Source organism: Macrosteles quadrilineatus, unplaced genomic scaffold (genome assembly GCF_028750875.1).
Source record: "Macrosteles quadrilineatus isolate MER2022 unplaced genomic scaffold, UCM_ALF_1.0 Scaffold_6__1_contigs__length_79288215, whole genome shotgun sequence".
NCBI classification, from domain to species: Eukaryota; Metazoa; Arthropoda; class Insecta; order Hemiptera; family Cicadellidae; genus Macrosteles; species Macrosteles quadrilineatus.
Genome location: NW_026542599.1, coordinates 58,411,492 through 58,426,854, shown reverse-complemented (window position 1 = coordinate 58,426,854; position 15,363 = coordinate 58,411,492). Strand labels below are relative to the sequence as shown.

Below are 15,363 nucleotides of genomic sequence, written 5' to 3'. Positions count from 1 at the left end.
TATGAAGCTTGAAATGGAAACTAAATAAAAAAATTAAAAACGTTCCGAAAAAGAGAAATAAAATTATTATAAAGTGTTTTTCTTGAAAACGTACGTTTTTAAATTTTTACTCGTCAACTATTTCTTATTCTAATGAGTTACGTACAAGCATTAAGAAGTACAAAACAAAAGGTAGATAGTCTGAAAAGATTCTAAGGTTATAAAAATGCTAATAATAAGTTTAAATATTTAAGACCTTTCTTCTCTTCATTTCATTACATTTATTTCGACGGCCAGATCGCATTTGTACAAGAATTACTGCATATTTGCATAGTACTGCAGTCCCTGTTATATTATACGGAATAAGCTTATTTCTTATTTATGTATTCCAACTGACCTCTTTATAGATTCTGATTCATCGCTATACAGAAGAAAAGTGTGAGTGTCTGTGAGTGTGAGTAGGTAAAAAAAACTCTATTTTTTAGTCTGTAGGCTACCTAATAATTTTGGTAGTGGGTAGTGTGTATGTTGCAAATTTCAAACTCCGAAGTTATCCCTGTTTGTATTGTTCCAATTGGCCAATTTTGCAAAAATATCGTGTAACAACTTATACCATTGCTAACCAGCCAACTGAATAATTGCTTTGAATGACTGTAGACTCTTAGACTAACGAAGACCAATTGCTCAACTAGCTTATTTGAAGTGTTCATATGCTAAAAAGTGAAAGCAAACTTTCTCATGTAACTATCTGACTGCGTTGCTTCTGCTGTTTTTGAGATACAGAATTCGCCATCCATCTCTTTTGTTATAGATTTTGTTACTGTTCCGTAGAAATAAGGGTTGCAATTTGATTTCCATCTTTGAATTTTTCAACCGATCTTTATAAAATTTGGTATGTATGATTAGGTAGAAGAGACTCATGTTGGAAAAAAGTGGTCTTGATAAAACTTAAATTATCAAAATGGCGACCCTTTTCCTTTTTTAAACTTAAATTTCTAAAATATGGCTGGTTTTATGAAAAGGTGTCCAGAACACTTAATTATTTAGCATTTTAAATTCCCTATCAAACAATACCAAAAGTTCAAAATGATCGACAAAAAAAAATACCTGAAATAGGTATTATGATTTTTTGGTAGTAAAATGAGGCAAACCTCACTAGCTTAGCCTTCTACTCCATTTTACAAATTTACCCTAAAATAAGAAAATTTGCCTATATTTGGCTGAAACCAGGGCACTCAAACCTAACCACCCACAAAACACACATCGAGATTATAAGTCATTATACTTCAGATTTTGTTAGGATGGCAAGTAAACCTTTATTTTTCTCATACTGTACTGTTGCAAGACACTACCTTTTTTATGCTCATCCTACATTCATCTCCATTCATACTTAAAATACTTACTTTGTATGGTCAATCTATATAAATAAAATTAGAGTTTTGTCTGTACATTGCTTAGAATAATGCAGTTTTTGGTTATTTTTACGTTTCATAGCCTATGAAAGCCGAAACGAGCCTTATCTCAATTTCTGTCTGTATGTCTGTTTGTCTGTTTGTCCATTCTGTGACTCCGTCTGTAACGCCAAAATGTCATTTTACGCGGCCTACTCCTAGAAAACTAGATTACCGATCAAGGTTCTAATCAGTTTTCTGTAATTACTGGACTGGTGAGAGTGTGTTTGGCTATAAAAACATGGCCTCGCTTCTTTGAAAACAAAATAACGAACCATCAAAAACCCAATTTCGTTCGTTTTTTGTAAAATTTTCTCCTAATGTTTACTATTACATTTTATTAAATAACGATCAGCTGTTTGGATTAGTTCTCACTTCTAGCTGTCACTGATATGTTTACATTAAAAGTTGTTTACAAATACCGCAACCATTTCCGATCAAGGTTTGTTAGCACATCCAAACCAAGTGAGATTAAAAACGATGTGCCTTACTTAACCGGTTTAGTTAATCGCAAGTGCAACGATTGTTCTTGAGTTTTGATAACCGGGGACAATGCCGTGAATCTGTGTTGTATTAGTGCTGGGAAACTTACCTAAATTTTTTAATCATCGTCACCAGGTTTTCACTTATTGACGGCGCTTCAAGGACAGTTGTGTTAAGTGCAAAGTAAAAAATCATAAATGCAGGGGGTGATCGTGGATGTTGCTGAAATCTTGGAAGATCTATCTGATTTCGCTGTGATCGTAACAGAAGTTTAACTTACAGATGTAGCTAAACTCGCTTTTCCAATGTGTCACTTTTGGTTTCTACTTACATTTCGACAACGATATCGGTACTTTTCCAACCTAGGAAGTAAAACTAAAAACGTCCAAAACCCCAGATTTGTGCGATTTGTAACATTTCCTCCGAATGTTTGCTAGATATAATATGTACCGATTATCGTTTAGAGACTACGTAATATTTTAAATAAGAAACCTTTGTTTGTATAAAGGTGGTTTCTTCAAATTGTCATTAATATGTTAACATTAAAAGTTGCTTACAAATAATGCTATTAATGGGAAATAACTTTGATTTTCGAAAAATTAAAAAGAAAATTAAAACCAAGGGAGGTTAATAACTTCGGTACTGCACCATCAAGTGACAGTTTTTTGAGCAAACCATAGTGATTATTTACAGCTTTACGTTGTTAACGTTACATGTTACATGTTTTGTGGCCTGTTTATTTATTTATTTATATATTTGCCAACGGATTAACACCTATAATACAGTTTGATTAGAAGGACAGTTTGAATTGGTTGTAAGTACTATAGTTATTTTATTAAATGTAAACGCTGGTTTTTGGTACTGCTACTTTTCCCTAGAACCGGTGGTAGCAGCAAAAATCATTTTTACGTACAAACACATCACTATTTACAACTAGCCTAGGCTATAGTTGTCGTTAGTGCTGCACCTTATTTCTTATTAAATTTAATTGATGTCTTACTGTATAATTTTTGCGTTTTTGTCTGGACTCCAAAATGTTAGTTTATGCTATGAAAATGATAAAACATTATTGAAAGATTTTTTTAGCAAACCATCATGAGTTTTAAAAGCTTGGCGTTATTAACGTATAAATGTTTTGTGGACTGTGTATTTATTTTCTTATTTATATATTCGCAAACCGATTTACACCAATTTTTCAGTTTGATTAGGCCTAAAAACGATAATCATAAAATTTGATGACACTATAAAAACTTTCAAATAATTGTTTTGTTTGTAATGTTCAAGCGTATGAAATCCCCTAATTCAATTCTGTATTTGTGTGTGTATGCTGTCTGTTGGAAACGCATTAATGTCATTATTTCTCAGTGTTTCGTGGAAAAGACAAGATGTTTTAAGCATTAACATTAAGCACCTTTGTTAATGAAAATTTTAACCCGAATAATGTGTGCAGTAGTGAGGTTGAGGTAGTATTTTAACTACTTTTAACCAGTGTGAAACGTAACTTTCAATTACAGGCCTACCTTAGTTCTATGCCTCATAGATCTATAAAGCAATTCCTTTTATCATTAGATATAAAATATGGACTAACACGATCGGGTGACATATAATTGTGAAACATTCGTTTTGGCTTTGACACTGTCTGATATTGTATTTGCGAAGGTTTATATGTATTCCTATGCGGTACAGTAATAGTTTTGCCAGCATATCAGGAAATATTCATATGCAAACTAACTCCTGTTCTGAATATAAGAAGGTTTCACCTTACTACAAGATTTCCGTACGTAGAACGGGCAAACAGCTAGTAGTTCAATATATCGATGTAACAGTTACACAATCGGTATTACGGTGGAAGGCAAATCAGTATAGGTATGAATGAACCCATTACTAAACAGCTGCTTATTTAAAACCATTACATTAGCAGAATTTAAAACAAGCCGGAAAACGTCTTGAGAGGATTTCTTTTCATGAAAGTATTTTCGTTTTCTATCTTAGTTTAATGATACAGTATGACGAAAAATATAGTTATACATACGGACAAAAAGTGCCTTTTCAATCCTCAGCTTCTCCTCGATCGTATGACTTGAGCTCGGGCCGAAAAGAGTCATTTTAAGCCCTAGTGATTAAATATACTATTTCAACACTGGGAAAATATTAACCAATGACTTACAAACCTGTAACATGGATTAAACATCCTCCCTTATAGTACGGTGCAATTAGACCTAAACCGGGACATCAAAAAAAAAGTTTCAAACCAGTGCCAAATTGTTGAGTACACTTCCCTCAATATGTAAAAAAAAGTTACACTGATTTGAGTGTCGGGTTTGGGGGGGAGGGGGTAAAAATGGGGTGAAAATAGGACTTTTTTTACTTTTTCACAAATACCTCAAAAACGGTGCGTTTTTCTTAGAATATAATGAATTACAAAAATAATCTACATTAAATTTCGAACAAAATGATACCATACAATACCTATCTACTATGAACGGTTCAGGTAATATTGAGGGGTAAATGTAATTTTTTTCTTAAAATTCTAAAAAAGTTGTTTTTTAAATGGAGGAAACCCATGGACACCCATAAACAAAGTTTCTAATGAGTGCCAAATTGTTCAATTAACCTCCCTTAATATGTATAAAAAAGTTACACGGATTTGAGTGTCGGATTTGGGAAGGAGGGTTAAAAGAAAAGGGGGGGTGGATGGGACTTTTTACTTTATTGCAAATACCTCAAAAACGGTGAGTTTTTCTCTGAATACAACAAATTACAAATATAATCTACATTAAATTTCAAACAAAATGATACCATACAATACCTATCTACTATGAACGGTTCAGGTAATATTGAGGGGTAAATGTGATTTTTTTCTTAAAATTCTAAAAAAGTTGTTTTTTAAATGGAGGAAACCCATGGACACCCATAAAAAAAGTTTCTAATGAGTGCAAAATTGTTCAATAAACCTCCCTTAGTATGTATAAAAAAGTTACATGGATTTGAGTGTCGGATTTGGGAAGGAGGGTTAAAAGAAAAGGGGGGGGGGGGTGGATGGGCCTTTTTTTACTTTTTTGCAAATACCTCAAAAACGGTGAGTTTTTCTCTAAATATAACAAATTGCAAATATAATCTACATTAAATTTCGAACAAAAAGATACCATACAATACCTATCTACTATGAACGGTTCAGGTAATATTGAGGGGTAAATGTGATTTTTTTCTTAAAATTCTAAAAAAGTTGTTTTTTAAATGGAGGAAACCCATGGACACCCATAAAAAAAGTTTCTAATGAGTGCCAAATTGTTCAATAAACCTCCCTTAATATGTATAAAAAAGTTACACGGATTTGGGAAGGAGGGTTAAAAGAAAAAGGGGGGGGGGGGAATGGGACTTTTTTTGCTATTTTCCAAATATCTCAAAAACGGTGCGTTTTTCTTAAAATATAATGAATTACAAAACTAATCTATATTAAATTTCAAACAAGATGATGCCATACAATACCTATCTACTATGAACGGTTCAGGTAATATTGAGGGGTAAATGTGATTTTTTTCTTAAAATTCTAAAAAAAAGTTGTTTTTTATGTGGAGGAAACCCATGGACACCCATAAAAAAGTTTCTAACAAGTGCCAAATTGTCCAATAACCCTCCCTTAATATGTGTAAAAAAGTTACACTGATTTTCGTGCCGGTCTTGTGTAGGAGGGTGTGAAAACGGGGTTGGAAATTTTATTCATAAGTAATTTTGTAAATTTTGTTAAGTAACACTTTTTATTTTTCATTTTATCACAAATATAACTACAATATAAATAAATATGACTTACCTACCTAAAAAAGACAAACCTACCTAGATACGGGAACACGGTGAAATTTCTACCGTTTGAATTCTTAAGAAGATGGAATAAAAAATAACTGAAGTTACAACGATTTTTAGTTGTAAAATTATTGTGATTAAGGCTACGCTATTCAGGGTTGCCTCATTTTACAAATAAAAATCGTAATATTTATTTATTTTTTATTATTTTAAAAGCTAAATAAAAGTGTTACAGACATTTTTTCATAAAATTAGCCATTTCTAGCAATTTCAATTTTAAAAAATTAAATGTCCGCCATTTTAAAATTTTTATTGGATTAAGATATTTTTTTCTAACGTGGGTCTATTTTACCTCAACATACATACCAAGTTTGTTAATGATCGGTTAAAAAATTCAGAGATGAAATAATGTTTTTGTGAAAAAAACAAAATGGCAAATATCTGGTTAACGAAGCGATTTTGGAAAAAAATACTCTTGATTTTCTTTTTATTTTCACCCATAGAACCATTTCCTGGGGTTTGGCTGTTTACTTACAGGACTCCCTGTATACAAGATGTCTCACCTAAAGTGAACCAATAGCTAACTTTTTTATCATGGGTTATACAGTTAGTTGACTTCTTATGGGACACTCCCCTTTATTTTTTTAGATGATTTGGAATGGTTCCCAATTTTAAAAATATATTCGCCATTTTCCAATATGGCCGACAACTTTGTTATTTCTTATGGAACACCCTGTAGTTTATGATTGTTTTAGTATATAAATCCAATTTAAAAACATTTTTAATTTTGACATTTTCTCTTAAAAGGTACTCGTTTAGGAGTTACAGCATGTTACACTTATGGAAAAAGGCTTGTTGTGTACATTCCGCATCCTGTAGCTCATAAACGAGTAAGTTAATAGAGAAAATGCAAAGAACAAAAACTTTTTTATGGGTATCCATGGTTTTCCTGCATTTAAAAAACAACTTTTTAGAATTAAAAAGAAAAATCACATTTACCCCTCAATATCTCCTAACACGTTCATGGTAGATAGGTATTGTATGGCATCATCTTGTTTGAAATTTAATATAGATTATTTTGGTAATTCATTATATTTTAAGAAAAACGCACCGTTTTCGAGATATTTGGAAAATAGCAAAAAAAGTCCCATTCCCCCCCTTTTCTTTTAACCCTCCTTCCCAAATCCGACACTCAAATCCGTGTAACTTTTTTATACATATTAAGGGAGGTTAATTGAACAATTTGGCACTCATTAGAAACTTTTTTTATGGGTGTCCATGGGTTTCCTCCATTTAAAAAACAACTTTTTTAGAATTTTAAGAAAAAAATTACATTTACCCCTCAATATTACCTGAACCGTTCATAGTAGATAGGTATTGTATGGCATCATTTTGTTCGAAATTTAATGTAGATTATTTTTGTAATTCATTATATTTTAAGAAAAACGCACCGTTTTTGAGGTATTTGCGAAAAAGTAAAAAAAGTCCTATTTTCACCCCATTTTCACCTCCTCCCCCCCAAACCCGACACTCAAATCAGTGTAACTTTTTTTTACATATTGAGGGAAGTGTATTCAACAATTTGGCACTGGTTTGAAACTTTTTTTTTGGATGTCCCGGTTCGCTCTTTTTTTAGGCTAATATTTGTCATTCTCATGGCTCATCAGCTGAAGACAATTCAATTGTTTAATCCGCCAGGTGCCGCTAGTTCTTGTTTTTGTTTACATTTTGTTTCTTGTTACTGTATTTTGGTTAGTCCATGGTTGTAGCATTGACTGTAGGTAGGATGTATGGAGTGTAATTCAAAAACATGCAGTAGGTAACAGACTTGTTAAAAAAATGTGATTATTTTTTTATCAACTAACTACTCTGAATTTTCCAGTCTTCATAAGTGAGTGTTGTTTGGATGCTGGATGGTTGAATGATGGCCGATTAGACGGACCACTGGACTGAGACTTAGCCGAGGACGAGCACTCACCCATAAACTGCCCCTGGACTTTGAATGGGAGTCCTTGACATTGTTAGCTCAACGTTCTGAGGAAATTATCAGCCACATTAAGTAAAAAAATCATCAAAGTCTGAAATGAGTGTTTTTTTGATTTTCAAGAGTTTGACGTTTTGTCAAGCATGAGTGACAATTTACTGAATCAAGATTTACTTTAATAAAAAGATAATTGCAAGTTTGGGCTAAAACTGAAAAATTCATAATTTAAAGGATTTTTAATTTAAGTTCTCCTTCCTCGAAAGAAATACCTATCCTTATATTTAACGCAGAGGATACGCGTCCGGTAACAGGACATGGATTAGGCGTCTGGCAGTTACTGTCATAACCTAACCTAACCAACCAAACTTGCTGATACAGTAGAACCCCTCATATCCAGCCACCACGGGACCAAGCCCCTGGCCGGATAGCGATTTGGCCTGATAAACCAACCTACTACAAAAATGAAAATGATTCATACCTATAATAATATTTAATCAAAACATGCTGTCAAAAGTATCATTTAAGTCTATTCTAGAACCGCAGGGGGCTCACGCTTGCGTGGGTTCGTGGCCTGGGCGACCACGCGGACCCTAGCTCTCCCAGAGGGGAGGTAACTGCCCGGTGTCAGACCCGGCACTTCAGGTAGACCACAGTTATGGACGACTGGTAAGCGCCAGCCCCTTAGGGGGAGCCTCCAGTGACATTCCCTCCATTCAGGGTGGGGGGGGGTGTTTAGCTCTCAGTGACGCCGTTAATTCTGCCTCTCCTCATCTACCTGTAACTGTGGTTGTGACTGAGTCCTACCTGTTGTGTTCGACTGACATTTTGTGAGGCATATCCTCGACTTTGGAAGTAGCCTCGTCCTGGGAGGTGAAATACCTAGCCCCCAGAGGGGAGGTAAATGCTCCGTGTTGGTATCGGCATTTTCAAGTTGGCCACAGACATGGTCGACTGGGCATCGGGTCCCAGTGACATTCCTTTATCCAGGATGGAGGGGTGTTTAGCTCTAGGAGAGATGGAAGTACATCATAATCTCTAACCTACCTGTGTCTGTGGTTCTTTGGGCTTCGGCCTGCTTGTTGTGTGCGACCAGCATTCAGTGGGCAAATCCTCGACTTTGGAAGTAACCTTTCCTGGAGGTGAAAACGGGCAAGTACCCGCAGCTCACGGGGACACTCAAGGGCAACGTAACTTTCCGCAGTGTGAGGGCAACGGTTTGTAGGTACTTATGCAAACCAATCCCTGTCTCTGAGCACGGACGGTATGGTTATCTTGAGTGTGGGGGGTTCTTCCCGGAACCTCAATTGAGTCAAGGGTGTCGCCACCTCTGGTGGATAGGTTCATCCGGGTGGGTCCCACTTCTATACCTGCCTCCTTTTGGGAAACCCTGATGGCCTGGCAGTGATGTTGGGTCTGACGGGCAAACGAAGTAGATCGGGTGCTGGGTCCGAGCCCGCCAGGGGTATCTGGGGATCTATCGCTCTGGTTATCTCTGGTTTCCCAGCAATGGGTAAGGCCTCGATCGGGCAGCGGTGTAAATGGGAGGTTGGGGTTCCCCCCGTCAGCGTGCTGATGGTCCCCTTCCTCCTGGCTATTGATGGCGGGTTCTGCCTGTCAGGGATTAGATAGGTCCCGAGTGTTGCTTGCACTAAATGCGTCGGGGCGCTCTACTATGGACCTCTAGGTTCCGACCTAGTGGAACCCAGGTGGAGTGACGCTTAAACAAGCAGCCGGAATCCCTGGTTAGGATTGAGGGGCAACCCTCTTTCCGAAGGGTCTGCTTCGGCAGCCGGCGAGCCTGATGACCTTAAGTCATCCGCCCATGATGTGATAAAGGTTGATGCGTAAGCTTCGGCCTACATCATGGGGCCCGGGTATGTCCTGAAGGATAGGTACCGGGTAAGCAGTCAGGGGGCTTCGGCTCTCATGACAACAAATATAATAAAAAAAAAAAAAAAAAAAAAAAGTCTATTCTAGGATTATTTTTTGAAGAATTAACATGTTTGTACAAATAAAAAAAATTATTTTTAGGCTAAAGTTGTTAAAAAAACCTGAAATTAAGATTTCAGGTAACAACAACTATTAAACGATGGAGGTAAAAGTTACATTAAATCAGCCTTGAAGATTTTTAAGACCTTAATAGTAAATACAATCTAACAAAAAACCACTAAGTGGTAACACTTCCCCCGCCAAGTCAGCAACCCAAAAAAGACAATAAATCACCACTTTTCCGCCAAGTAAAACAATGTAATGTATGTAAGTTTGGCAACTTGGCGGCAGACTTTTGCTTGTTTTTTTTTTTTCATTAAAGTTACGTTGGTGGATAATTTCACAAATCAACTTCTCTAATTAATTAGTCCAACTAAGTATAATAATTTCGAGGTAATCAGTAAATATAAAACCATCACTATTATGATTTTATGAAATGTGACACAAATAAGGTCAAACTAATTTTATGTTTTTTTTTAAGTGATCAAGCAAAAGTCTGCCGCCAAGTGGCCAAACTTACATACATTACATTGTTTTACTTGGCGGAAAAGTGGTGATTTATTGTCTTTTTTGGGTTGCTGACTTGGCGGGGGAAGTGTTACCACTTAGTGGTTTTTTGTTAGATTGTATTTATTTTTGTAGAAAATTAACAGTTAAAATAAAAATCCTCTTTTCTCTTATATATAGACCAGGGCACAACTACACATAAAATGCATTGGTGTTACATAAGTGTTCCGATTATTAAACCCGTATATCTAAAGACTAGTGTAAATTGAGCCCTTATTAGAGAAGTAAAAATGTAATCAAACAGATTAGGTTTGTTAGAAATAGCATAAGGCAAAACAAATATTGAAAAACTCATTTACCTACAACCGTTTTTTAAAGTAGCCATTTCAGTCCAGTTCTTAGAATTGAAAAGTTTCACTTTACAGCTGTTTACTTTCATATCCGCATAGTTTCATTTCATATCCGCATAGTTTTCTCATATCCACACAGGTAACGGACCAATGAGGTTCAAGTATTGAGAGAAAAGAGTTAAAATTGTAATGCTTCGAACGTCAACTAATCAGCTGATCAGCTGATCAGTTGACCAATTTAATTGTTGATCCGACTTGTTCATGTTGATACTCGCGTATTCTTAATTAAGTTGGAGGAAGTCCAAAAATAAATGAAATATTTGCCGAATTGTACCTGATACAATATTATTTATGGTAAGAATGCTGCTAGCAATGTAATATTTAACGAAGTTTAACAAACACGTAATTACAGGAAATCAGCTGATTATACAACAAGTCGTTGCATCACTTTCAGTGGCAATGACAATACACGAAAACATAACCTCTCTAAAAAGTTATCATTAGTGATTGTTAGTAATTAAATCCAGATTGATAGTAATTAAAAAACGGTCGTAGGTAAAGTAGTGTACGCAACTCGCGTTAATAGTCTTTACGACACTCGTAGAAGTTTTTAAGGCACTCGCCAAGGCTCGTGCCTTAAATTTTCTACTCGTGTCGTAAAGACTCACTTAACGCAATCGTTGCGTAAACTACTATTATATCCTAAATTTACATATCACTTTTTACATTCACTTTTTTGCTTGTTTAACATACGTAGTCGGATTTTCCCGATTGTTTTATTTGTTTTAGTGTATCAAAACATAAAACTAACCTTATTTAGTTAAATAAATTTTGGCAATATTATGAAAAAACAATGTTAAAACTAACCTTAGTACTAGTACTAAGTTTCAAGTTCCTAGGTTTCATATGTTTTGATAAGTAGTATTAAACTGTTAAAAATGACGAGCTGCTGTACCAGTGTACCATCGGTACACTGCATTTTTCAATGGAAAGTATCGGGGAATATCACTGCTCTAAGTAATTTTATATAGTAAGTAGCTCAAATCATTCGGTATACCTGAAAAAAATACTTTATAAAAGTTTTAAAATAATTTTTCAGCTGATCCTATGAATTTCTCTAACATTTTAAATTAATTGAGATTTAATCGCAGCTGATCCTTCTTTTGTTTTGATTTTAATCCCATGTTATTTAAATGGGCCAAAATCGTACTTTGAGGGCTTGCCAAGGGTTTATGGGTCAACGCACCGACTTGTGACCCTCAAAAGGCACATCTACACGCTAAGGGCTTTCAAACAACATAAAAAACATTAAAATTGAGCCAGTGATTTGGGCTGTAGGTCCGTCAACATTTAAGGAGAAGAAGGAGAACACGGAAAATTTGTGAATTTTCAAACTAGTTTTTCTTGGCTCAAACACAGCCTTTTTTTAAATTCTTTTTTTTATTTTGCCAAGAATGATTGCCCCTATCCAGTGGATGAACAATTATTTTAATAGCTTTTGTTTCTTCAGAGCTATAGACGAGTAAAAAAGCCACTTTGTCACGTCATGTATATATACACTGCAGCAGCTGTGTACCGCTGGGGGACTTGGCGGGGCGGAACGCTGCCGCGTTCCTTAATTCTACTCAACTTTCTTATCCTTTTTGTGAAATAAATACAAAGATTAATTTCCCAACCCCCAACTTTTTAGAGGTTAGGCCTAGTTCAACTGAGTTTAGTGACACAGTAAAATGTATTGAAACAAACAGATAAATAGTTTAGCTCAAACAAGTCGCAAAGACTAGTGCTTGCATCTAAACGTCTGTAAGCTTTGAGAAAAACATTTTGATATTGGCTTCCTGGAAGTGGCCGGATAAACAGAGGACCGGAAAAACCAAGGCCGGATATCAGGGGTTCTACTGTAATGAAAAAAATCAAATGAAGGTTCAATTCTCTTTATAACATAAAATTATAAATGACGACTTTATCTGCTGAGTAGTAAAACTGATGTAACGCATAACTTCATTCATTTCGTTCATTGTTGTGAAAACCCTTGAAGGTGCCATAATAAATCTCAACTTTTTCAAATGAAGAACCGCCGTTATTGCAGACCCGCTCCTGTTCTATGTTGCGGGCCAAATTTCGCAGCAATCTTAGTGAAGAAATTAATGACATTCTATCGCTTTCCAATGTGTTCTTCATTTGGCACACACTGCTAAATACCATGTCAATTACGTTTGTCTATGCACTATAACCTGCAAAATGCTACGTTGACTAAACACAACAATACTGTTGACATAACAATGAAACCAAACTCGCATATCGCTTACTCAACAGTTGGTGAACTAGTCAAATATTTTACTGAAATGATGCACTTGGGGAGTCCAAGTCAAAAATTTTTAATTTTTTTCAATTTTTACTTTTTATGCCCTTTTTATAGCACAGAATTTCTTCTTTAAAATGGTATACTTACTTTTTTAATTACTAACCTAGAAATGTATAAAAAAATATATTTTCCATAACATTACAGTGACGTTTTAAAGGTAAAACTCGTAGACCCTTGGAGGCGTTTCTTTCCGATTTCCGCAACTTTACTTTTTAGAACTTTGATGACATTTTATTTCAGGACTGGTAATACATACAGCTGTGAAATTTTTACCATGTAGTCTTACTCTAAGCACAGACATAAGGATTTTACCATATCTTTAGTCAAAGCATGTAAAAAAATTAAAATTTATTTTTTGACGCCTTTTTTTAAATCTATAAAAACTTATAAAATAATTATTTTTATTTTAAATGAAAATCTTGTGTCTGTGATGAGTTTATTAGTTAATATAAAGGTATACAAAGATTCACTATCCTACCTGAGAAAAGTGACATTTAGTTAACATTACTAAAGATAGCACCTCGGACTCCCCTTAAATGAATTATTAATTAATTAAGTAAATTAAAGTGTGTATCGTAAACTCTCTAAAATATATCAAAACCAAAATGTATTAGTTAATAAGTTCACTATAGAAAGATGGTGAAGGATATCACGAATTTGGACCTTTGTAATTGTGTTGATTAATTTAGTAGGAATGGATACACATCTTCATATATTTATATGCAATGTTTTTTTTTGCAAATAAAAACAACTGAACTAATAAATAATATAGTTTATTGTATTTTTTTATTAAATTCAAAGACGAAAATTAGTTAAAGGGTAGGACTTTTTAAACAAATGAGTACATGCTAAGATATATAATAAATAGATAAAAATAAATGTATACAATAAATCTCACGCTAAGATTTATTAATGAATAAACATATCTAAAGAAAATCACATTTTATTTCGTATATTATGTAAATGAACCTTAAGAGGGTTATATTAAATCCATCAGTTTAGATTCCATGTACCTAATAACGTAATGTAGAAATATAAGCAATAGTAAGAAATAATGGTTTAAATACCTTATTATACTGTCAAAGTGATCTGTAGTAGGGTAGTAGTATGTAGGCTACTGCAGTTTTGTTCCCAAGGGGAACTTCGGGCTGTGAATGACATAAAATTTCCCATTCCAGATGAAGTCGTCAAAGTTAAAATCCATCGATGTCACACATCGCAGGCGAACGGACGAACACAATAAATAAACATTACAAAAACCCTGCACCGGGAAACACGATACGCACGTTAGTAAACTTGCGACTGCTTTGACGATTTAACTTTGACGACTTCCTCTAGAATGAAATTTGATGTCCTTCGCAGCCTGAAAAAGTTCCCCTTGGAAACGAAACTGCAGTATCCTACAGACAGTATAATCAAGGTATTTAAACCATTTAAATTGTTCGGATCACTGGCGAACAACAATCTTTGGCTTTTCATTAAATAAAATGAGGTTGTCTTAAAATCCACATGATCAATATGTTTTATTTAGGAACTGTTTTATTTATGAACTTCAGCTTAAATAGATATACCATGATGATAATTTAATAATTTAGACCTTTCTTATTGGGTTGATATTATGAATACATATTGACACGAATTTACTTGGAATTTTTCTTTGACAAAAAACCAAAACATGGGAAAATATGTTGTATATTTGTTCCAAATTCAAAGAAGAAAATAATTTTTATAGAAAAAGGCTAGGATGGCCTCCAACCAATGGGTAAAAATGTAGCTATAGGGTTCATTAATAAGTCAAATACTGTAAGATAATAAAAAACCATTTCTTCTTTTTTTTGTAAATGAATCTTCAGAAGATTGTATTTAACCTTTTTAGAATCCGGTACCTCAGGCAATACAGTAACGTAAAAATGCAAGTAGAAAATTATTTTTTGGGGTTTCCAAAACAGCAATCTGGCTGTTATACCTAAATGAACAATATGTTTTACCTAATACCAATACAAAAGACAACAATAGTAGACAATGTAAGGAGTGGGGGTATAGCTCAGTGGTAGAGCATTCGACTGCAGATCGAGAGGTCACCGGTTCAAACCCGGTTGCCCCCTCAAACTTTTATTTGTGTGATAACTAATTAAAATTCATCAGCTCCTCTTGTAGTTAGCCAAAGTCTCTCCAAATGATAAATGTGCACTATATTTCTAGGATTTTTTTAGCTAGACATTATAGTACGGTACTTCTGTTTATTTTTAAACCAAGAATCAATCATTTTCTATATTATCGTTTCATATTTGTATATATAAATTTTCTATTTTTCTATAATCTATCGTTGAGCACTATTTAAAATGCATGCGTGCTGGCATAAAATTAGTAAGAAATACTGAAATTAGTTTAAACGAGCAATAAACGCCCGAACCGCAAAACGCAATAAACAACTACTTCTGCTACTACGTTTTG

General features: G+C 34.5%; 1 non-coding gene across 1 annotated transcript; it reads left to right on the top strand.

The window, feature by feature from the left end:
- The first annotated feature begins 14,942 nt into the window (after positions 1 to 14,942).
- Positions 14,943 to 15,014, top strand: Trnac-gca (transfer RNA cysteine (anticodon GCA)). Its single transcript has one exon. It is a non-coding gene; the product is annotated as a tRNA-Cys (tRNA).
- The last annotated feature ends 349 nt before the right edge of the window (positions 15,015 to 15,363 follow it).